Below are 25971 nucleotides of genomic sequence, written 5' to 3'. Positions count from 1 at the left end.
GTGTAGAAGGAACAAAGCAAAAATATATATGATTTATGGATACATATATGTAGTAAAAAATTAAAAACATGAACTGGAAAGTTATTACATTCTACTACAAGATGCTGACAGAAATATAAAGTAGCCATTTGGAAAACAATTTGGCTGTTTCTTATAAAGTGAGATATACACATCATAAAGCCAAACAATCCTACTACTAGGTATGAAAACTGTCAGCTGAAGTTTGTTGGCAACAATTCAACACCAACAGGAATCCCCAGTTTGGGGTACAGTGAAGATGGAAATTTTATTCAGTGCAAACAGCTCAATTGCAACATATATAGCTCAGCTGTGAAACAGATCAATTATGATTCAGAATTTGAGCTGCTAGGGGGGCCTGGGGAAAGGCCCCTCTCCAGCTAGACAGCTCTTTTCCTTCTCTCTGCTCTGATGCAACATCCCTGTTTTATCTTCCATGTTTCAACTCCAGCTGGGGAAACAGTCTACAATTTCCAGTGGAAAGGGAGAGTGTGCTCTCAGAGCCAGAGAGGAGCTGACTTATGTGGACAGAAGTCCCTGCCTCTGGTCCCTGATTGGTTCATCTTCAAGCAATGAGGCTTTCAAATCCTCACAGTTTGATTCATCTAAAAAGCACTGTACTGATTGGTCAGAATGGAGTAGTTCTGATTGGTTTATGAAGAAGTTGATCGGGGTGGGTATATAGTTGAACAGCTCCAATTGAATAGAAAAAGCCTCAGTCCTATTGTTTGAAATATAATTCCAGGACCTCATTTATAAGGACTGGCTTACAGGGCAGGAACACAATGCAGGCAGGCAATTCAATGCAGAGCCAGGTAGTCCAAGCTTCTCCCTGAACTGTAGTTTGTATAAGTGGTACATTTAGAAAAGGCTGCTAGGCCCTGTTTTTTAAAATTTGAGACCAGTTAGCCACCAGGAGCCCTTCTTAATAGGTACGTTCTTCAGGGTCCACAAAACATGTTTATCCAAAGGCTTTATGTGAATTCTCATAACAGGTTTATTCATAATAGGTATAATATTCAAAACAAAACCAACATAAGTGTCCATCAATAGGTGAATGAGTAAATAAACTGAAATATCCATACAATAAAATACTTTTTTGCAATAAAAACAAACTCCTGATAAAACAGGGATGAATCTTAAAAACCTTATGCAGTTGAAAGAAGTCACTCCCAAAATGCTACATAATATGTAAGAAATTCTTCTAAAAGCAAATCTACAAGGAAAGCAGTTCAGTGGTTCTTAAGGAGTAAGAGGAGTGATTGCAAAGTGACATGATAAATGGAAATGTCCTCTCAGTTGTGACACTTACATGACTACATTCATTGAACTATTAATGTAAAGTGAGTAGATTTTCTTGTATATTAATTGTACATTGTATATAAATATAAATCAGTAAAAATAATTGAAACATATACACACACATTTATCAGGGCATATCATTTTTTATTGTGATAAGAACACTTAACATGAGGTCTTTTCCTGGGAATTAGATCCTTTAACCCTGCTAGAAACCGAAAGAGGGAGATGTCTCTATGCTGCAGGATCATCCTCCGCACTGTGAGGTGCTAGTAATTTGGAAAATACTTATACAGTCCAATCAGAGCAGTTAGTTTCTTGCCAGATAAAAAAGGGAATTTTTACAGAATGGACCAGACCTTCAAGATTTTGTATCTGGTGATCTTGTAGACAGGAGCACCTGGGATGAATATAAAGGAAACTTAAAGCACCAGATAGGAGAAAGGTTAAGACTACCTCCATGGCTAAAGACAAAGATTCCCATAGGGAAAAATTACAATAGACTGAAAAATACTTTGCAGAATTTAAATCTCCATACATTGTGTGAGGAAGCATGATGCCCCAGTAGTGGAGAGTGTTGGGGAGGGGGAGAGTATGCCACCACCACAGCCACAATCATGTTGATAGGTGACACATGTACAAGAGGTTGGAGATTTTCTTCTGTTAAGACTGTAAGAAAGCCACCTCCACTGGATGCCAATGAGACCTACAATACTGCAAAGGTAATTGCAGAGTGGGGTTTGGATTATATTGCCCTGCAATATAACTGTGGATCAAGATAATATGCCTGATGGAGGAACTGAGCACTTTGCAAAGACTGAATCTTACTTAAAGGAAAGGAATCCAAAAATTCTTATGGAATGTCTCACCCCAAACTTCCGAGGAGATCTTAAAGCAATACAAAAAGGTCACTCCCTTGGGATTAGATATGTATACACATAACATAGAAACAGTTCCAGAATTACAGAGGAAAGTTCGTGATCCCAGGGCCAATTTCTGAAGCATGTGTACTGAAGCACACCAAGAAGGTGCAGCCTGTTGTGATTTCTAAAATGTTTATAATGTTTGGTTTAGACAGACTAGACTGACAAGCTAGTATATGCAACAATGAAAGCTCTTCATGAGGCAGATATGGACAATTTGACTTTAGGACAATATATGCAGCCAACAAAGCTCCACCTTAAGGTTCAAGAATACATTACTTCTGAAAATTTCAAATACTGAGAGAAAGTAGGAAATGAACTTGGATCTCATTATACTGCAAGTGGCCCCTGGTGTGTTCTTCATATAAAGCAGGGGAATTTTTCCTGAAAAATTTAGTGGCTAACAGAAAACAAAAGCCCTTTAACATTTAACAAGACACTCAAGATCACAGGAATTTCTAAAACCTGATTCCATTTGCTACTTGAGATGGGGGCAGAATGCCTGTCCTTCACTGGATGAACCCAATTTTTTGTTTTGAGAAAAATGTCAATAAACCATGCATATTTAATGATAGTTATGTATTTGTCTTTTAGCATATCCTTTATCCCAGTAAACAATTGCTTGCTATGATATAATCATAAGACAACTTTGTAAGAGTTTACTGTTACAGTATAATTTTAAAAATACATTAAAAACTTCTAGAAAACCTTAAAAATAAAGCATTTAACATGAGACTTTCAGCCAAGATGGAGGCATAGGTAGGTACACTGTGTCTCCTTGCACAAACAGAAGAAGGATAACAACAAATTTAAAAACAAAAACAACCAGGACTGACAGAAAATCAAACTGTATGGAAGTCTGACAACCAAGAAGTTAAAGAAGAAACATTCATTCAGACTGGTAGGAGGGCTGGAGACAGGCAGCTGAAGAGGAGAGGACAAGCTGTAAGGCAGTGACTGGAGGACAGAGTGGGCAAGGCAGCAGCTGGTGAACCTGGCTGTCCCACATTTGTGGGCAGTTAAACAAGGAGGACAACTGGGGAGCAATACAGACAGTGCAACCCAGTGTTCCTGCATGGGTCAAAAAGAGCCTCAAAATCTCTGACTGAAAACACCTGTGGGGGTAGCAGTGGCAGGAGAAATCCCCAGCCTTACAGGAGAGTTCACTGGAGAGACCCAAAGGGTCCTAGAAAGTACACAAACCCACCCACCCAGGAATCAGCACCAGAAGGATATAATTTGCTTGTGGGTAGCAGGCGAAGTGACTGAAAGCTGCAGATAGCTGAGCAAGCAGCATTGTTCCCTCTGACCCCTCCCTGACATACCGAGCCACAATACAGAGAAGTGGGTTGCCCACCAAGGAAAATACCTAAGGCTACACCCCTAAAAATGTTGCAGGTGTGCTGACACAAAGAAATATGGCCCAAATGAAAGAATAGATCAAAACTCCAAAAATAGAACTAAGTGATAAAAAGAGAGTTAACCTACCAGATGCAGAGTTCAAAACACTGGTAATCAGGATGCTCACAGAACTGGTTTAGTATGGTCACAAAATAGAGGAAAAAGTGAAAGCTAGGAAAGTAAATAAAGAAAAGTACACAGGAAACCAACAGTGAAGGGAAGGAAATGGGGACTCAAATCAATGATTTGGAGCAGAAGGAAGAAAGAAACATCCAACCAGAATAGAATGAAGAAACAAGAATGCAAACAAAAAATGAGGGGAGGCTTAGGAACCGCTGGGAAAACTTTAAACTTTCCAACATTCAAACCATAGGGGTGTGAGAAGGAGAAGAAAAAGAGCAAGATATTGAAAACTTATTTGAAAAAAAATAACATAAGAAAACTTCCTCACTATGGCAAAGGAAATAGACTTCCAGGAAGTCCAGGAAGCCCACAGAGTCTCAAAGAATTTGGACTCAAGGAAGCACATACCCAGGCACATCATAATTACATTACCCAAGATTAAAGATAAGGAGAGAATCTTAAAATCAGCAAGAGGAAAGGATACGGTTAGCTACAAAGGAGGTCCTATAAGACTATCAGCTGATTTCTCAAAAGAAAGCTTTCAGGCAAGAGTCTTAAAAGAAGTATTCAAAGTCATGAAAGACAAGGACCTACATCCAAGATTACTCTATCCAGCAAAGCTAGCATTTAGAATGGAAGGGCAGATAAAGTGCTTCCTAGATAAGGTCAAGTTAAAGGAGTTTATCATCACCAAGCCCTTATTATATGAAATGTTAAAGGGCCTTATCTAAAAAAAAGATGATCAAAACTATGAACAGTAAAATGAAAACAAACTCACAACTATCAACAAGACAGGCAATGAAAGACAAATACCATATGATCTCACCTTTAAGTGGAACCTAATCAACAAAACAAATAAACAAGCAAAATATAACCAGAGACATTGAAATTCAGAACAAACTGACAGTAACCAGAGGGGAGGAGGAAGGGGATAATGGATGGAAAAGGGGAAGGGTTTTCAGGAACAATTATAAAGGATACATGGACAAAACCAAGGAGGTGATGGTACTAGGGGAGGGAGGTGGGGATGACTGGGGTGGGGGGGAGTGGGAGGGTGCAAATGCAGACAACTCTATTTGAACAACAATAAAAAAATTTAGAAACAAAAAAAGGAAAAAAACAACTGAAATTAAAAAGAAAAACAAACTAAGCAAACAACTAGAATAGGAATAGAATCACAAATTGAGATCTATCAGTGAGGAAGGGAAAGAAGGATAATGGGGGAAAAGGTACAGGAAATAAGAAGCATAAATGGTAGGTACAACATAGACAGGGGCAGGTTAAGAAAAGTATAGGACATGAAGAGGCCCAAGAACTTATATGTATGACCCATGGACATGAACAAAGGGGCAAAAATGCTGGTGGCAGGAGTGATTCAGGGTGGAGGGGAATAAAGGGGAGAAAAAAATGGGACAACTGTAATAGCATGATCAATAAAACATACCTTAAAAAATAAAAGAACACTTAACATGAAATCTACCTACTTGATAATTTTTTTTTATTTTCAGGAATTTTATTTGTTTGTTTATGAGTATAAAAATAAATATTTTTGCCTGCAAGGCTTCTATTGAGAAATCAGCTGATAGTCTTATAGGAACTCCTTTGTAGGTAATTGTCTCCTCTTGCTGCTTTTAAGATTCTCTCCTTATCTTTAATTTTGGGTAACTTAATTATGATGTGTCTTGGTGTGTTTCATCTTGGATCCAACTTCTTTGGGATTCTCTGACCATCCTGGATTTGCATATCTAGTTCCTTGGCCATATTGGGTAAGTTCTCCTTCATTATTTTGTCAAATATGTTTTCAGTTTCTTGTTCTTCCTCTTCTTCTGGCACCCATATGATTCAGATGTTGGAACATTTAAAGTTGTCCCAGAGGTTCCCCAGCCCCTCCTTATATTTTGCATTTGTGTTTCTTCATTCTGTTCTCATTGAATGTGTATTTCTTCCTTCTGATCCAAATCGTTGACTTGAATCCCAGCTTCCTTCCCTTCACTGTTGGTTTCCTATATATTGTCCTTTATTTCACTTTGTACAGCCTTCTTCCTTCCTTTTGCAACAAACAACCAGAACTGCCAGAAAATCAAAGTCCATGGAAGTCCAACAACCAATGAGTTAAAAAGAAACATTCTTCCTCTTAACAAATTTCTAAGTGCTGAATACAGTATTGTTATCTATAGGTACAATGCTGAACAGCAAATGTCTACAACATTCATTTATACCTATGGAACAGCAAGTCCCTACCTGTCCCTCCCTTGGCCACCACCAGTCTACTTTCTGTTACTGTAAGTTTGACTATTGTATGAGATACAAATGCACATCATTTTGGAATATTAAAACACTTTGTTGTTTTGCAGGACCTCTTAGTTTTCAGTGGTGGCAGACTGCCTTACTGTTGAAAACTGGAGTTAATGTTCTGTGCTACCAAGCAAAAGCTAACCAATGGGTTTCTCTGAGCTCAGGGGAACATTCTCCATACAAATTTTTCCTCAGAGTTTTCCTGGGACACCAATTGATCCCTGTGTACCTGTGAACACTCTGACTCACTTACATGAGTTTTCTTCCCAAAGCTCTGAGCCTATACAAGTCTCAAAACACTGCAAAAGTCTACAGTCTTGATTTGTTAATGTCCTTTGATACTTCACCTTCTTGAACATCCACCACTAGGTCCTAATTTGGGGGAATCTGATGTAATACTCCTCCTTTTATTCAATAAAAGTTCATTCATCTTCCTTCATTTTCTTTAAATCTTTTTATTATGGAAAATTTCAAACAGCAGATACTAGACAGAAAAATAAAATATCACTTCATGAACTAATCACTCAGTTTCAAATGTTATCAACTCATTTTCTTATGCTTTTTTCATCTCCATCTCTTACAAGTATCACAAGGATTCATATTTACAGGACTTATCAGTTATACTTCCTAAAGTTTTTTGTTCACAGGACACTGTTAATATCAACAAGAGCTCATGAGTTATAATACATGTGTTGATTAAAACAATGATAAAAATCTCAAAAGTAAATTTATTCTCTTATTTTAGTGATATAGTAAGCAGCACATATGTTTATAATAAATAAGTGGCCATTAAAAAACTATAAAACTAAATGCTCATCACACCAACAGTTAGCAAAGAGATTGTATATATCAACAGTTAATGAGCAAAGCTGACTATGTATTAGGGACAAAGTGAATGCTACATATCCATACAGTTCTAGGAGTGTGGCATACTGTTTCTCATGAGGCAGATTGTCTCATAATCAAAAGTGTGTGTCTGTGCGTGTGTGTTTACAGTATCTCCCCTCATCTATAGGAGATATGTTCCAAGACCCCCAGGAGATGTCTGAAACCATGGATAGTACCAAACGCTATTTATACTATTTTTCCTATGCATACATACCTACAATAATGTTTAATTTATAAATTAGGCACAGTAAGCAATTAATAATAGCTAATAATAAAATGAAACTATTACAAAATATACTGTAATAAAAGTTATGTGAATGTGGTCTCCCGCTCAAAATATTGTACTGTACTCACCTTTCTTATGATGATGTGATATGACAGGATGCCATATGATGAGATGATATGAGGTGAATGATATAGGCATTGTGACATAACATTAGGCTACTATTGACCTTCTGACAATACAGCTACTAAGTGACTAAATGGCAACTAGCATATAAATTATGGATATGCTGGAAAATGGTGTGATTGATGTCCCAGACAGTACAAAGGGAGATTTCATCACATTACTCAAAATAGCATGCAATTTAAAACATAAATTGTTTATGTTTGGAACAAGGCCACCATTGATGACATCTCCGAGGCCCATAGCTATCTCACCCTGACCTCTGGAAAGATACCTTGCTCACCAAATGTCCCTATCAGGAATTCGCTGACCATCTTGCAACGACCCACCAAAGGGTCTGTGCAGAGGACCCAGGCTCCAGCTGTGACCACCACATAATTTTATATGAGAAAAATAAAGTGCATTAAGCCTGTTGGAAAAATAAAATAAAAATAAAACTGAAGAGCTACCCTTAATTTATCTTTTTTCTCACACAATAAATTCAGTTCATCAGCAAGTCCCTACCATTTTTAAATTATAAAATATATCCTAAAACTGACCCTTTTGCTCCACCTCCACCAGCATCAGCCACCATCATTTCTTCACTAGCTTTACATCAGTCATCTCTTAACTCCACTTTTACCTCTACAACTAGTCTCCACACAGCAGCAAGAGGTTATATTTTAAAACATATAAATCTGGTCACATCTTTTCCCTGCTCAAAAAATCTCTAAAGTCTTTTCATTACACACAGAGAAACATCTACATTCTTCAACCTGTCCCCTGGGTCCTACTCCCCATTAACTTAATCTTATGACAGCATTGTTCATTCTACTCCACCACACTAACTTTCTTTATGTTCCATGAAAACATGGGCTCATTCCCATCACAGGCTTTCATACCAGCTTTTTCCCACACACAGCTCTGCACCCAATTTTATTCAGGACTTTGCTCAAATGACATTTTAATCTTTGGAGTCCTTTGGAGCAAAGGACTTTGCTCCTCAGGCATGTTCTTTTCTGACTGCCCTATCTCCCTCTTTATTTTTAATATATTTAATTTTATTATTTTATTAAATCATTCATTCTCTCACTCTGTATGAGGTTTAAAAATTTTAAAAAACATCAGTGAATAAATTCTGACAGTGTCCAACATTTACTGAAGAAGAGCTGGGCATAAACTCAAGTAAATAACAATGAGTGGAGTAGGAGCATATCAGTTAGAATTAGGGTCTTAGAGAAGCTTTCTCAGAGGAGATAATGTCTTAAATGAGTTCTGAATAAATAAAGGCAAGGGTTAAGGAGGACCTGCCCCATAGAAAAGTAGCACATGGAGAAGTACAAAAGAGAATAAGTTAAGTCAGGGAACACAAGAGTGGGGCATTAAGTGCAAGTAGGGGAATAGTGAGTGATATTTCTGGAAAGGATGGGGTTTACACATGATTTTGTATGTCACAAATGAAGAAGAGTTTTATTCTATAAATGATGCAGAGTCACTGGAAGTATTCTGTGGAGTTCACTCAGGAAGTATTGTGCAGAAGGCCCCGAGACGGTGACAATAGGTTGGATTACACAGCATACAAAATTAAAGTGATGTCAATTAATATTTAGTGTCAGTGGAGATGGAAAGAAGCAAACTCCCTAAAGAGATGTTGAGTGAAGAAACTTGGGTGATTGATTACGGGATTTCATATATATATATGTTTTGCTACAGCAATGTTGGTGATGAAATTCACTAAGACTGAGAATACAGACCCAGAATCATAGTGAGAAGATGAGTGGGTAAGTTCTAATGGATGTATTGAATATGAGATGGTTTTGGAACATTCATCTCAAGAAATCTAGGTAAAGATTTGCTCAGCTGCAAAATTGCAAACTTGCTTCCCTTGCCTCACCTGTCCTAACAGAGCCCAGCAAAAAAAAAAAAAAAAAAATGCTGAGAAACCCCCAAACAACACAGTGGTACTGACAGCTATTGCTGGCAGGGAGGTAGAGCTGCAATGTTGCAAATTTGCTGCTCCCCCACCCCCCACCTTGCCCCATCCATCCAGGAAGAGGTGGTGGAAATACCTCCAAGACACGGATGCACCAGTGACTATTACGAAAATAGAGACAGTTCTAGGAGCTCACAAAATATGTTCTCCACCATGCACCACATTCCCCCACCACAGTGGTGATGTTCTGTAACCAAGGTTACAGTGGTCAAAGAGAAAACACCCACTGGTTTATGAATACCAGCATGTATTTTATATGTACAGCATATGTCAGTTTGAACTACCATATTTCTAGTGCTTACTATCCATGGATGGCTAACTGAATACTGTGCCATGAGGCTAGCCAATACCATAGCAGATAATGCACCATTAGACTAAGAGGAAAACATTGAATTTGTTAGAATATTAAAGTTATTCAAAATCAACATTCTCAGGATATTAATCTTGCTTTCTTGGATGATGAGAGCTTTCCAAATTTCAGGGATGTTACTGTTTTCAAAAGACAGAATAAATATGTGGGGAATAAATACCTGACATTAGTGTTTATTAATGTCTTATGATTTGGGAGTGTGGTCACATTCACTTCCTTTTTTATTTTATTGTTGTTCAAGTACAGTTGTCTGCATTTCCCCCCCACCATTCCCCCCCACCCCACCCCTAAGTGACACAACTCTACTGTCATCCCAGAGGCACAAATAGTACAGGAAAGAGACAGCCAAAATTTGTCCTATAGCACCATCTCCTGGAAAACAAGGAACCCAGACTATCAACCTGCTTAATTATTGAGAACAAAACATTATCTAAACAAGAAAAGAGATCACTCCCTCAAATACACATGCACAAAAACAATCCACCAAATACTGTGACCAACCAAGATAACATGGGACCATAGAAAGAAAATGAAAAATCTTCAGAAACCAAACTCAAAGTCATGGAAGAGTGAGACTTAAATGACAGAGAATTTAAGATTGCAGTTATGAAGAAGCTCAACAAGATACAAGCCAACTCAGAAAGCCAGTTCAATGAGCTGAGGAAAATTTTGATGAACAAAAGGAGTATTTTACCAAAGATACTGAAACTATAAGAAAATTCTAGAGCTTACTCACACAGTCATAAAAAGGATCATAACACCTGGCTGGCATAGCTCAGTGGATTGAGCTCAGGCTGTGAACCAAAGCATCACAAGTTCGATTTCCAGTCAAGGTGCATGCCTGGGTTACAGGCCACGGCCCCCAGCAACTGCACATTGATGTTTCTCTCTCTCTCTTTCTCTCTCCTTTCCCTCTCTAAAAATAAATAAATAAAATCTTAAAAAAAAAGAGGATCATAACTAACTGAAAATAAACAACAACCACCAGAAAATAGAACTGTATAGAAGTCCAACAACTAAGGAGTTAAAGAAGAAACATTCACCCAAACTGGTATCAGGGGCAGAGATGGGCAACCAGCATGCAGAGAACACATGGGAAGGCAGCAACTGCTGAACTAGGAAGGCGAGACAGTAGATGGTGGAGCAAGTGGTCCAACATTCACATGTGGATGAACCAGAAGGAACAACTGGGAGTAAGACAGACCACAAAACACAAGGTTCCATCACCAAGAAATGAAAACTTCAAAACTCTGAATGTAAAACCCTGTGGGGATTGTGGTAGAGAGAAATTGTCAGTCTCACAGGAAAATCCTTTGGACAGGTCCGATGGGGTCCTAGAAAGTACACAAGCCCACCCACCTGGGAATAAGCACCAGAAGGGCACAATTCACTTGTGGATAGCAGGGGAAGTGACTAAAACTGGGGTGAGAGCTGAGCAATCTGAGCAAGTGTTCCTTCTCAGGCTCCTTCCCCACATAAAGTGCCACAATGCAGCAAAGTTGGTTGCCCAGCCCTGGTGAATAACTAAAGTGCTACCCCTTACAACTTAACAGGATTTCAAGACAAAAAAAAATATGCCCCAAATGAAAGAACATATCAAAGCCTCAGAAAAACAACTAAGTGATGAGGAGATAGACAACCTATGAGATCCACAGTTCCAAATACTGGTAATCAGGATGCTTACAGAAATGGTTGACTAAACACCACAAAATAAAAGAACTTTAGGCTATACAAGGTGAACTAAAGAAAAATATACAAGGAAACAACAGTGACAGGAAGGAAACCAGGACTCAAATCAATGATCTGGAGCAAAAAGAAGAAATAAACATTTAATCAGACCAGAGTGAAGAAATAAAAATTCAAAAAAATGAGGAGAGATTTACAAAACTCTGGGACAACTTTAAAACACTCCAACATCTGAATCATAGGGGTGCCAGAAGAAGAGAAGAAGAGCAAGAAATTGAAAACTTATTTGAACAAATAATGAAGGAAAACTTCCCCAATCTGGTGAAGGAAATAGACTTCCAAGAAGTCTAGGAAGCTCAGAGAGTCCCAAAGACACTGGACCCATGAAGGAACACACCAAGGCATATCACAATTACATTACCCAAGATCAAAGATAAAGAGAGAATCTTAAAAGTAGCAAGGGAAAATAAGACAGTTACCTATGAAGGAGTTCCCATAAAACTATCAGCTGATTTTTCAAAAGAAACTTTGCAGGCAAGAAGGGGCTGGAAAGAAGTATTCGAAGTCATGAAAAGCAAGGACCTACATCCAAGATTATTCTATCCAGCAAAGCTATCCTTTAGAATGAAAGGTCAGGAGAAAGTGCCTTGCAGATAAGGTAAAGTTAAAGTAGTTCATCATCACCAAGCCCTTATTATAGGAAATATTAAAAGGATTTAGTTAAGAAAAAGGAGATAAAAACTATGAACAGTAAAATGACATTAAACTCACAACTATCAAGAACTGAAACTAAAAAATGAAAACAAAAACTAAATAAGCAACTAGAACAAGAACAGAATCACAGTATTGGAGATCACATAGAGAGTTATCAATGCAGTGGAGTATGGGGGGAAAGTACAGGGAATAGGAATCATAATATGGGGCTCACACAAATGGAAGAAAGGACAAACCTGAAGCACCTAGACAAGAAGATCAAAGAGACTGCACCACTGAGTCCCACAGAACTCCTTCCACAGTAACTCACCATACAAAGACAGTTGGCAAAGCAGAGCATCAAGAAATGCAGAAACAAAAAGAGTCACCTAAAATGGGGAGACAAAGAAAGAACCTGCAATTGAAAGGAATGAGAGACTCCCCACTAAAAGAGGTAAATGAAATGGTGGCAGGAAAACTATAAGGTATAGAATCCAAAAGAATGCTTATAAAAATGCTCAGAGCTCACAACTACAAGGAACTGAGTGGGAACTACAAGAGTATGAGAAAGGAAATAAATTTATAAGCAATAACCAGAAAGAAATGAAGAATACCATATCTGAAATGAAATTACACTAAAAGTAATTAAAAACAGGTAGGATGAAATGTAGGACTGAAGTAGAGAACTGGCAGAAAGGGTAGAAAGACCTTTTGTACTCAAAGAAGCTGAACAAAAAAAAAAGACTATAAATATGAAGATAGCTTAAGAGAACTGAAGGACAACATGAAAAAAAACAACATTGAATCATAGGAATATGAAAATAAGAAAAAGAGCAAGGGATAGGAACACTGTTTGAAAAAATAATAACAGAATATTTCCCTAACATAGAGAGGGCAAAAGCTACACAAGTTCAGGAATCACAGAGGGTCCCAATCATGAAGAACCCAGAGGCCTATTATAAGTCACGTCATAATTAAAAAGGCAGGTTTTAAACACAAAAAGAGAATCTTAAAGGCAGCAAGAGAGAAACAGGAAGTAGCATACAAGGGAGCCCCAATAAGGCTAGCAACTGACTTCTCAATGGAAATGCTCCAAGCCAGAAGGGAATGGCAAGAAATATTCAAAGAAATGAGAGCCAGAGGCCTGTAACTGAGACTACTTTATCCAGCAATGCTCTCAATTAAAATGCAAGGCAAAATAAAGATTTCCCAGACAAAAAGGAGCCTGAAGAAATACACCTCAACCAAACCAGCACTGGAAGATATGCTAAAGTGACTGCTTTAGAAAGAAGACAAAAAAGAGTGAGAGAGGGAGAGTAACCAAGCTATAATGGCAGTAAATGGCAATGGAGTAAAATGGCAATGAATAAGTGCCTATCGATAATAACCTTAAATGTAAATGGATTAATGCTCCAATCAAAAGACATAGGGTAGCTCAATGGATAAGAAAATATGGCGCACACATGCAACCTACAAGAGACTGACCTTAGAAAAAAAGACCGACACTCACTAAAAATAAAGAGTTGGAAAACATATTCCAAGCAAATGCACAGAAAGAAAAGCCAGGGTAGCAATACTTATATCAGACAAAATTGACCTCAAAACAAAGGCCACAAAAAGAGACAGAGAAGAACACTAACAATACTCAAAGGGAGAATACAACAAGAAAACATAAACATTGTAAACATATATGTACACCACATAGGAACACCAAAATATATCATAAAATTCTTGGAGGACTTCAAGGAAGATATAGAGAGCAACATAATTAGACTAAGGGATTTTAACACCCAACTGTCTACAATAGATAGATCTTCCAAACAAAATATCAACAAGGATATTGTAGCATTCAACAACCCTTGGATCAAATGTGCTTAAATTATAAAATTAGAGCCTTTCATCCCAAAGAAGCAAAATATACATTCTTTTCAAAGGCATGTGGAACAATTTCAAAGACACACTACATGATAGGACACAAAACAAGCCTCAAAAAATTTAAGAAAATTGAAATCATATCAAGCATGTTCTTATACCACAGGGGCCTGAAACTAGAAAACACCTCAGGAAAAAACTCAGAAACACTCAAATTCATGTAAACTGAATAGCATGCTATTAAACAATGAATGGGTCAAGAATGAGATTAGGAAAGAAATAAAAAAAAATCTGGAAACACATGAAAATGAACACAAAACAGTCCAAAACCTATGAGACACAGCAAAGGCAGTTCAGAGAAGGAAGTTCATAGCAATACAGGCTTACCTGAAAAAATAGAAACATTTCAAAAAAAACAACCTAACCCTACAATCTACACAGAATGTAGAAGGAAGTGCACAGAAAGTGCACAGAAAGTAGAAGGAAGGCAATAATGAAGATCAGAGCAGAATTAAATGACATAGGAACTAAAAGAACAATTCAAAGGATGAATAAATTCAGATACTTGTTCTTTGAAAAGATAAATAAAATTGGCAAGCTTTTAAACATATGCCACAAGAAAAAAAGGATAAAGGACCCACATATACAAAATCAGAAACAAAAGAATACATATTTCACCTGTGTGCAGGGGGAAGTGGACTTCACTCCCACCTATCTCACTGCATTCTTCCCTTGAGCCTGTCATAGTCTCCATTTCACCACTTCTATTCAACAGAGTATTGGAGACTTAGCCACAGCAATCAGATAAGAAGAAGAAATAAAAGGCATTTAAATTGGAAAGGAGGAAGTAAAACTGTCATTATTAGCAGATGACATGATTGTATATAGAAAACTCTATAGACTCCACCAAAAAACTACTTGACCTAATAAGTGAACCTGGCAAGATAGCTAGACACAAAGTCAATATTCAGAAATTGAAGGCGTTTTTGTACACCACCAGTGAAATTTGAGAAACAGATCCTGTTGACTATAGGAAAATATCCTGCTTACTACAGCAAAAAGCAAAATAACCTACCTAGGAATAAACCTAACCAGGGAGGTAAAAGACCTATAGTCAGAAAACTACACAAAAATGAAGAATGAAATTAAGACATAAATAAATGGAAGCATGTAATGTGTTTATAGGTAGAATTAAGAATTAAACTCATTAAACTGCTCATAGTACATAAAATAATTTATAGATTCAACAGAATCACTATTATAGTATGAATGACATAGTTTACAGATATAGAAGAAACATTTCAAAAATTTATATGGAACTATAAACATACTGAATAGCCTCAGCAATTTTGAGAAAAAAGAGCAAAGTAGAAAGCATCAGAATAGCTGATAAGAAACTATATTACAAGGTACAGTGATCAAAGAGTCTGGTATGGGCATAAAAACACACACATAGATGAATGGAACAGAATAGAGAACCCAGAAGTAAACCAAAGTCTCTATGGTCAATTAATATTTGACAAAGGGGGCAGAAGAATCAAATTGAGTAAAAACAGCCTCTTGAACAAATGGTATTGGGGGATATGGACAGATACATAAAAAAAAAAAAAAACAAAGAAACTCGACCACCAACTTACACCATGCACAAAAATAAGTTCAAGATAGGTAAAGGACTTAAATATAAGTTGGGACACCATAAATGTCCTAGAGGAGAACACAGGAAGGAAAATCTTAGATATTACTTGCAGCAATTTTTCACTGATTTGTCCCATAGAGTAAGGGAAATAAAGGAAAGAATAAGCAGATGGGACTTGATCAAAATACATAGTTCTGCATGGCTAAACAAAAAGCATAAACAAAATGAAAAGGGAACCAATGGTATGGGAAAACATATTTACCAATGATACCTTGGACAAGGGTTTGATTACCAAAATATATAAAGAATTCACAGGAATCCATTCCAGGAAGATAAAAAACTCAATTTAAAAAATGGAGGCCAAGATGGAGGCATAGGTAGACACACTGTGCCTCCTCGCACAACCAAAATTAAGGATAACAAAAATTTAGAAACAAAAAAACAACCAGATCTGACAGAAAACGAACTGTTTGTAAATCCAACAACCATTCATCCCGACGAGTAAGAGGGGCAGAGTCAACAGCCTACAGAGAGGGGTCACAGCAGGTAAAAGCAGTCCTGGGTGCTCAGGTGGAAGCTGCCAAACCCAGGGCACACAGTCAGCGGCAGACCCCTGGCGCGGGTGGCAATGGGCAGACCCAGTGAGGGACCCAAGGCCACTGGCTGACCTTAGATACAAATTTGCACGCAGATAAACCAGGTGAAAATGGGGAGCAAGACAGACCGCACAACCCAGGGCCCCAGTGCTGGAAAATAAAGCCCAAAAGCACCAATGAAAACACTTGTGGGGGTTGAGATGCCAGAAGAAACTCCCAGCCTCACAAGAGAGTTCATTGGAGAGACCCACAGGGTCCTAGAACATACACAAGCCCACTCACCTGGGAACCAGCATTAGAAAGGCCCAATTAGCTTGTGGGAAGTGACAGAAGGGACTGAAATACGAGATCAGAGCAAGCTCCATTGTTCCCTCATTGACCCCACCCCTACATACAGCATCACAACTCTTCTGCTGGCTTGCCCCGCCCTGGTGAACACCTAAGGCTCTGCCCCTCACTACAGAATAAGACCAAACAGATCCCCACCCCCACCCCCCCCGCAAAAAAAAAAAAATGGCTCAAATGGAAGAACAGATCAAAGCCTCAGAGCCAATACATCTAAGCGACCAAGAGATAGCCAACCTATCAGATGCACAGTTTAAAGCACTGGTAATCAGGATGCTCACAGAAATGCTTGAATTTGGTCACAAATTAGATGAAAAAATGAAGGCTACACTAAGTGAAATGAAGGAAAATGCACAGGGAACCAACACTGATGTGAAGAAAACTGGGACTCATATCAATGGACCAGAAAGAAGAAAGGAACAATCAAACAGAAAATAATGAAGAAATAAGAATTCAAATGAATGAGGAGAGGCTTAGGAATCTCCAGGACATCTTTAAATGTTCCAACATCTGAATTATAGGGGTGTCAGAAGGAGAAGAGGAAGAGCAACAAGTGGAAAAGTTATTTGAACAAATAATAAAGGAGAACTTCCCCAATTTGGCAAAGGAAATAGACTTGCAAGAAGTCCAGGAAGCTCAGAGAGTTCCAAAGAAGTTGGACCCAAGGAGGAACACACCAAGGCACATCATAATTACATTAGCCAAGGTGAAAATGAAGGAGAGAATCCTAGAAGCAGCAAGAGATGAGGAGACAGTCACCTACAAAGGAGTTCCCATCAGACTGTCAGCTGATTTCTCCAAAGAGACCTTACATGCAAGAAGGGGCTGGAAAGAAGTATTCCAAGTCATGAAAGGCAAGGGCCTACATCCAAGATTGCTCTATTCAGCAAAACTTTCATTTAGAATGGAAGGGCAGATAAAGTGCTTCTCAGATAAGGTCAAGTTAAAGGAGTTCATCATCACCAAGTCCTTATTATATGAAATGTTAAAGAGACTTATCTAAGAAAAAGAAGATAAAAAATATGAACAGTAAAAAGATAGCAAGCTCACAATTATTAACCAGCACACCTAAAACAAAAACAAAAACAAATTAAGCAAACCACTAGAACAGGAACAGAACCACAGAAATGGTGATCACATGGAGGGTTAGCAACAGGCAAGTGGGAGGAGAAGAGAGAGGGGAAAGGTACAGAGAATAAATAGCATAGACAGTAGGTAGAAAATAGACAGGGGGAGGGCAAGAATAGTATAGGAAATATAGAAGCTAAAGAGCTTATGACACATGGACATGAACTAAAGGGGGGAATATGAGTGGGAGGGGGTGTGCACAGTGGAGGGGAATGAAGGGGAGAAATGGGACAACTGTAATAGCATAATCAATAAAATACATTTTTTAAAAATTGAAAACAAATACAAAACCCCTAACTGGGATCATATAATAGAGTCCCAAACACAGGGGGAAAAAAAACTGGTGAAGGAAAAAAAAATGGGCAGAGGACTTGAACAGACACTTCTCACAGGAGGACATACAGACAGCCCAAAGATATGAAAGGATGCTCAGCATCAATAGCCAATAGAGAGATGCAAATTTAAACCATAATGAGATACCACTTCACACCAGTCAGAGTAGTCATCATAAACAAAACAACAAACAAGTGCTGGTGAGGTTGTGGAGAGAAGGGAACCCTAATACACTGTTAGTGGGAATGTAAACTGGTTCATCCACTGTGGAAAACAGTATGAAATTTTCTCAGAAAACTAAAAATGGAACTGCCTTTTGACCTGGCAATTTCACTGCTGGAATTACACCCTAAGAATCCTGAAACAACCATCCAAAGGAACCTGTGCACCCCAAAATTTATAGCAGCACTGTTTACAATAGCCAAGTGCTGGAAGCAACCTAAATGCCTATCAGTAAATAAATGAATCAAAAAACTATGGTATATTTACACAATGGAATACTATGCAGCAGAAGAAGGAAGGAACTCCTACCCTTTGTGAAAGCATGGATGGAACTGGAAAGCATTACACTAAGTGAAGTAAGCCAGGAGGTGAAAGACAAATATATAATCTCACCTATAAGTGCAATCTAACCAACAAAACAAACAAGCAAGCAAAATATAGCCAGAGACATTTAAATAAAGGACAAACTGTCAGTAACCAGAGGGAATCTGGGAGGGGGATAATGGGGAAATAAGGGGAAGGGTCATCAAAGAACATGTATAAAAGACCCATAGGCAAAGCCAAAGGGAGGTTTGGATCAAGAGTGGGAGGTGGGGATAGGTGGTCCGGGTGGAATGGTAGGGGGAAAATGGAGACAACTACTTGAAAAACAGTTTAAAAAAAAAACAAGCATAATCTGTAGACACAAAATATACAGGGGAGGTTAAAAATATTATAGGAAATGGAGAAGCCAAAGAACTTAAATGCACAACCCATGGTCATGGACTAAGGTGGGTGGTGGAATGCTGGAGTGAAGTGGGATATAGAGTGAAGGGGGATAAAGGGGAGAAAAAGGGAACAAATCTAATAGGAAAATCAATAAAATATACTTTTAAAAAAAGACCTCCAAGTCACATTTTATTTAAAGTATCAAAAGTTAATGACAAACATAATTCTCAAGGAAGCCCAGCGGAAAAATAAGATGCTAACCTACAAAGGAAATCCCATAAGATTATCATCAATTTTTCAGTGGAAAGATTACAAATCACGAGAGAGTTGAAGGACATATTTAAAATATTGAAAGAGAGGAACAATTAGCCAAGGATAATATCTCAAATGAAGTTATCCTTTACATATGAAGGAGAAATAAAGGCTCTCCTGGACAAATAAAAGCTGGGAGGGTTTACCACCACAAGACCTGCAATACAAAAAATGTTGAAAGGAGAGCTTTTATCAGCAAGTAAAAGAAAACTGTATACAAAAGAGACAGGGGCATAAAATTGTAACTCTACTTTGCAATAAGATATTTACCACTTAATTACAGCATAATTAAAGGTGAAAAGGAGCATTGAAAGAATAACTATAGTCCTGGCTGGGTGGTAGCTCAGTTGATTGGAGCATCACCATGTACACTCTCAAAATGTTGCAGGTTCAATTCTTGGTCAAGGCACATACTTAGGTTGAAGATTTAATCCCCAGTCATGGCATATGCAGGAGGTAGCTGATTGATACTTTTCTCACATTAATGTTTTTTTCTTTTCTTTTCTTTTCTCTTCTTTTCTTTTCTTTTCTTTTCTTTTCCTTTCCTTTCTTTTCTTTTCCTTTCTTTTCTTTTCCTTTTCTTTTCTTTCTTTCTTTCTTTTTCTTTCTCTCCCTCTCTCTTTCTTTCTCTCTCTCTCCCCTCCACCTTACTCTCTCTCTAAAATCAATGAACATATCCTTGGGTGAGGATTAAAAATAATCACTATAACTACTGCAATTTGACAACAACTGTACAACATAAAAAGATAATTTGTGACCACAAATAATAAAAAGTGAAAAGGAAAAGGACTGAACATATAGAGGTCAATGAAGAAAGAGGAAAAAAAGGTTTAAAAACTATTGTATGTAGGAGACATTTTACACAAACCACAGAACAAAAATTCAGAGTGATTCAGAGCTGAGATGCAAAACATAAAAGAAGATGAAATGGAGAACTACTTCCATTCAAGGTGGCAGAGTAGGAGAACTTTGTGCTCACCTACTGACATTTACATATAGCCACATCAAAACTAAAACCAAGTTATAAAACAACCAGAACTGAGAACCTCTCAGAGACTAGCTGAATGGAATTTATACAACTAAGGATATAAAAAAGGCTCACCAAGACTCACAGGACTGGTATAGAGGCTAATGAGGCAGGTACCACACTCATGGTATGGTGATTAAAAATTAAAAGAGATATCTAGGCTGCAGAGTTCCTCCCACTCCAGAAGCAAGGGTTTCCACCCCACACCAGGATCCCCAGCCCAGAGCATCAGTCCTGGAAAAAGGAGGAACCCAAAACTCAGGATGTGAGAACTGGCAGGGATTGGGTCTGAGAAAGACAAAGGACTACTAGAGACCAAGATTCTGCTATTAAAATATCCATGCAGTCTCACTCCCTCACAAACTCACTCACTCTCAATTCCAGCACAGGGGTAACAGCCCAAAAACTGTCAGACACATATGAAGAGAAAATTGATTAACTTCAGGGTGAAGGTGCTGGCTACCGGGGCAAGGGTTGGGGCAACTCTCCAAGAGGACCAAAGCACTGGCAGGAGTCATTGTTTCTGCTCTGTTTTTGTTTAGTTTTTAATGATATTTTATTATCAACTTCATGCCAGTTCTGTTGAATGTTTTTATTTGTTTCTTACTACAGTTGTCTCAATTATCCCAAAACAAATTGCCCACACTACACACAGCCCCATCTCTCACTCAATCCTACCCTCCTTTAGCTTTGTCCATGGGCCCTTTATATATGTTATTTGACTCTTCCCCTTATTTCCCCATTACCTCTCCCAACTCTGCTCTGGTAGCTGTCAATTTGTCCTTTATTTAAATGTCTCTTGTTGTATTTTGATTGCTTGTTTGTTTTGTAGATTAGGTTTCACTTATAGGTGAGATCATATGTATTTGTCTTTCAGCACCTGGCTTAATTCACTTACCATAATGCTCTCCAGTTCCATTCATGCTGTTGTAAAGGGTAGGAGCTCGACTTCTTTCTTTCTGCTGTGTAGTAGTCCATTGTGTAAATGTACCATCATTTTTGATCCATTTATTTACTGATAAGCGCTTAGGTTGCTTCCAGCACTTGGCTATTGGAAATTGTGTTGCTATGCACATTGGGGTGCATAGGATATTTTGGATTGGTGTTTCAGGGTTCTTAGGATATAATTCCAGCTGTGGAATTGCCAAGTAAAAAGGCAGTTCCATTTTTAGTTTTCTGAGGAAATTCTATACTGTATTCCATAGCGGCTACACCAGTCTGCAATCCCACCATCAGTGCACTAGGGTACAATTTTCTCCACATCTCCAAAACTTGTTGTTTGTTAGTTTATGATGGCCATTCTCATAGGTGTGAAGTGGTATCTCACTGTGATTTTAATTTGCATCTCTCTGATGGATAGGGATGCTGAACATATTTTCATATGTATATGCACCTTTTGTTGTCCTCCATGGAGAAGTGTGTTCAAGTCCTTTGCCCATATTTTAACTGGGTTTTTTGACTCCCTACAGTGGAGTAGTATGAGTTCTTTATATATTTTGGATATAGCCAAGCCATTGTCTGAGGTGTCATTGGCAAAAATGTTTTCCCATGTAGTTGGTTCTCTTCATTTTAATGCTGTTTACTTTAGCTGTGCAAAACCTTTTTATTTGATGACATTCCATTAGTTTATTCTTTCCTTTATATCCCTTACTCTAGGGAACATACCAGAGAAAATATTGCTGTGTGAAATATCTGAGATTATCCTGCCTATGTTCTCCTGTAGAACTTTTATAGTGTCATGGCTTATATTTGAGTATTTTACCCACCTTCAGTTTATTTTTGTGTTTGGTGTAAGCTGGTGATCGAGTTTCATTCTTTTGCATGTAGCTCTCCAGATTGCCCAAAAAATTTGTTGAAGAGGCTATTTTTATTCTACTTTATGCTTCTTTCCCCTTTGTCAAATATTAATTGACCATAGAGATTTTGGTTTATTTCTGGACTCTCTATTCTGTTCCTTTGGTCTATTTGTCTGTTTTTATGCCAGTACCAGGCTCTTTTGATTACAGGGGCCTTGTAATACACCTTACTATCAAGTACTGTAATCACTCCTATGTTGCAATCCTTTCTCAAAACTGCTGTGGCTATTGGAGTTCATTTATAGTTCTATATAAATTTATGAAATATGTATTCTTTTTTGTTTTGTTTTTTTATTTTTAAAATATATTTTATTGATCATGCTATTATAGTTGCCCTCTTACCCACCCCCTTCACTCCACTCCACCCTGCATACCCCCTCCCACCCACATTTCCCCCCTTTACTTCATGTCCATGTGTCATACTTCTAAGTTCTTTGGCTTCTACATTTCCCTTACTATTCTTACCCCCCCCAATCTATTTTCTACCTACCACTTATGCAACTTATTCTCTGTACATTTTCCTCCTTTCTCCCCCTCCCCTGTTGATAACCCTCCATGTGATCTCCATTTCTGTGGTTCTGTCCCTGTTCTAGTGGTTTGCTTAGTTTGTTTTTGTTTTTGTTTCAGGTGTGCTGGTTAATAATTGTGAGCTTGCTGTCATTTTACTATACATGTTTTTTGTCATCTTTTTCCTAGATAAGCCTCATTAACATTTCATATAATAAGGGCTTGATGATTATGAACTCCTTTCACTTGACCTTATCTGAAAAGCACTTTATCTGCCCTTCCATTCTAAATGAAAGCTTTGCTGGATAGAGCAATCTTGGATGTAGGCCCTTGCCTTTCATGACTTGGAATACTTCTTTCCAGCCCCTTCTTGCATGTAAGGTCTCTTTGGAGAAATCAGCTGACAGTCTGATGGGAACTCCTTTGTAGGTGACTGTCTCCTCATCTCTTGCTGCTTCTAGGATTCTCTCCTTCATTTTCACCTTGGCTAATGTAATTATGATGTGCCTTGGTGTGTTCCTCCTTGGGTCCAACTTCTTTGGAACTCTCTGAGCTTCCTGGACTTCTTGCAAGTCTATTTCCTTTGCCAAATTGGGGAAGTTCTCTTTTATTATTTGTTCAAATAACTTTTCCACTTGTTGCTCTTCCTCTTCTCCTTCTGACACCCCTATAATTCAGATGTTGGAATGTTTAAAGATGTCCTGGAGATTCCTAAGCCTCTCCTCATTGTTTTGAATTCTTGTTGCTTCGTTCTTTTCTGTTTAGATTTTTTCTTTCTTCCTTCTGGTGCACACCGTTGATTTGAGTCCCAGATTCCTTCTGATCATTATTGGTTCCCTGGACGTTTTCCTTTATTTCACTTAGTGTAGCCTTCATTTTTTCATCTAATTTGTGACCAAATTCAAGCATTTCTGTGAGCATCCTGATTACCAGTGTTTTGAACTGTGCATCTGATAGGTTGGCTGTCTCTTGGTCATTTAGTTGTATTTTTTTCTGGAGCTTTGATCTTTTCTTTTGTTTGGACCATTTTATTTATTTATTTATTTTTGCCTTGACATGCCTGTTACATAGTGAGGGGCAGAGCCTTAGGTGTTCACCAGAGCAGGGCAACCCAGTCTCTGGGTTGTGACACTGTATGTGGGGCAGGGGTCTGAAAGGGAACAATGGCTCTTGCTCCACTCTCAGCTGGATTTCAGTCACTTCCCCCGCTTCTCATTAAGCAAATTGGGACTTTCTTGTGCTGATTTCAATGGGGGTGGGTTTGTGTACATTCTAGGACCCAGTGGGTCTCTCCAGTGAATTCTCCTGTTAGGTTGGGAGTCTCTCCTGGCCCCTCAATGTCCACAGGTGTTTTCAATTGGTGCAGTCCATATTTCCCTGCACTGGGGCTCTGGGTTGCACAGTCTGTCTTGTTCCCCAGTTTCAACTGATTTATCTACATGTGAATTTGGGACCACTTGCCACCTTACACACTGCACCAATATTTTGCTCATTAGTATGATGTTGGCTATAGGTCTCTTGTATGTGGCCTTTACTGTGTGGAGGAATGCTCCTCTATTCCCACTTCACTGAGTGTTTTTATCATAAGTGGGTGTTATACCTTATGAAATTTTTTTCCACATCTATTGATATGATCATGTAATTTTTGTCTTTCCTTTTGTTTATGTGATGTATTACATTTATTGATTTGTGAATGTCATACCATCCTTGTTTCCCTGGGATGAATCCCACTTAATCATGGTGTATGATCTTTTTAATGTACTGCTGGATGTGGTTTGCCAATATTTTGTTGAGGATTTCAGCATCTATGTTCATCAGTGATATTGGCATCTAGTTTTCTTTCTTTGTTGAGTCTTTACCTGACTTTGGGATTAGGATGATGCTGGCTTCATAAAAAGTGTTTGGGAGTCTTTCATCTTCTTGGATTTTTTTCAGATAATCTTTGATCGATAGGAGTAAGCTCTTACTTAAATGCTTTGTAAAATTCTTCTGTGAAATGCTCCAGCCCAGGACTTTCATGTGCTGGGAATTTTTTGACTACTGCTTCATTTTATCTGCTGTTATTGGTCTGTTCAGGCTTTCTGCTTCTTCATTCAGTTTTGGAAGATTATATTTTTCAAGAAATTTGTCCATTTCAGCTAGGTTTTCAAATTTATTGGTATATAGTTCTTTGTAGTAATTTCTTACAATCCTTTGTATTCCCGTGGTATTGGTTGTAATCTCTTGTCTTTAATTTCTGATTGTGTTTATTTGGATCCTCTCTCTTTTTTTCTTGATGAACTTGCTTAAAGCCTTGTCAATTTTGTTTATCTTTTCAAAGAACCAGCTGCTAGATATATTGATCTTTAGAATTGTGCTTTTAGTCTCTATGTCCTTTAATTCTGCTGTGGTCTTGGTTATTTCCTTCCTTCTACTTGCTCTAGGCTGTCTTTGCTGTTGTTCCTCGAATTCTTGTAGGTGTGGACTTAGGTAGTTTATTTGAAATGTTTCTATCTTTTTTTAGGTAGGCCTGTATCACTATGAACTTCCCTCTCTGGACTGCCTTTGCCATGTCCCATAAGTTTTGGATTTCTGTGAGTTCATTTTCATTTGTTTCTAGAAACTTTTTGATTTCCTCCTTAATCTCATTCTTGATCCATTCATTGTTTAATAGCAATCTATTCAACCTCCATAAGTATGGACGTTTTTGAGTTTTTTCCTTGAAATTGGTTTCTAGTTCAGCTCCTTCTGCCAGAGAAATTCTTGGTATGATTTCAATTTCCTTGAATTTGTTGAGGCTTGTTTTGTTTTTTGTTTTTTTTAAACTAGTCTATCTTTGAAATGTTCCATGTGCATTTGAAACGAATGTGTATTTTGTTTCTTTGGGATGAAAGTTTCTGTATATATCAATTAAATCCATTTAACACATTGTTCAGTGCCACAATATCTTTGTTGATATTTTGTTTGGAAGATCTACCCATTTTTGACAGTGGGGTGTTATAATCTCCTACTATAATTGTGTTGCTGTAAATATCTTTCTTGAAGTCCTTCAAGATTTTCCTTATATATTTGGGTTCTCCTATGTTGGGTGCATATATATTTATAATGTTTATGACTTCTTGATGGATTCTTCCCTTGAGAATTATGAAGTGATGTCTTGGGTCTCTTTCTATTGCCCTTGTTTTGACGTCTATTTTGTGTGATATGGTTATGGCTACCCTGGCTTTATTTTCCTGCCCATTTGCTTGGAATATTTGTTTTCAGCCTTTCACTTTTAGTCTGTGTCAGTCTTTTGTTCTGAAGTGGGTCTATTGTAGGCAACATAAGTGTGGGTCATGATGTCTTATCCTTGGAGATATTCTATGTCTTTTGATTG

The 25971-nt window shown here is 38.0% G+C and overlaps 1 pseudogene; it reads left to right on the top strand.

Annotated features, from left to right (window-relative positions):
* Positions 1 to 1593: 1593 nt before the first annotated feature.
* Positions 1594 to 2672, top strand: LOC123821121 (annotated as a pseudogene).
* Positions 2673 to 25971: the final 23299 nt, after the last annotated feature.

The sequence above is a fragment of the Phyllostomus hastatus genome, unplaced genomic scaffold (assembly GCF_019186645.2).
Source record: "Phyllostomus hastatus isolate PE091 unplaced genomic scaffold, TTU_PhHast_1.1 phas_contig_38, whole genome shotgun sequence".
NCBI classification, from domain to species: Eukaryota; Metazoa; Chordata; class Mammalia; order Chiroptera; family Phyllostomidae; genus Phyllostomus; species Phyllostomus hastatus.
The sequence above is the reverse complement of the archived record's forward strand: the minus strand, read 5'-3'. Positions and strand labels throughout refer to the sequence as shown.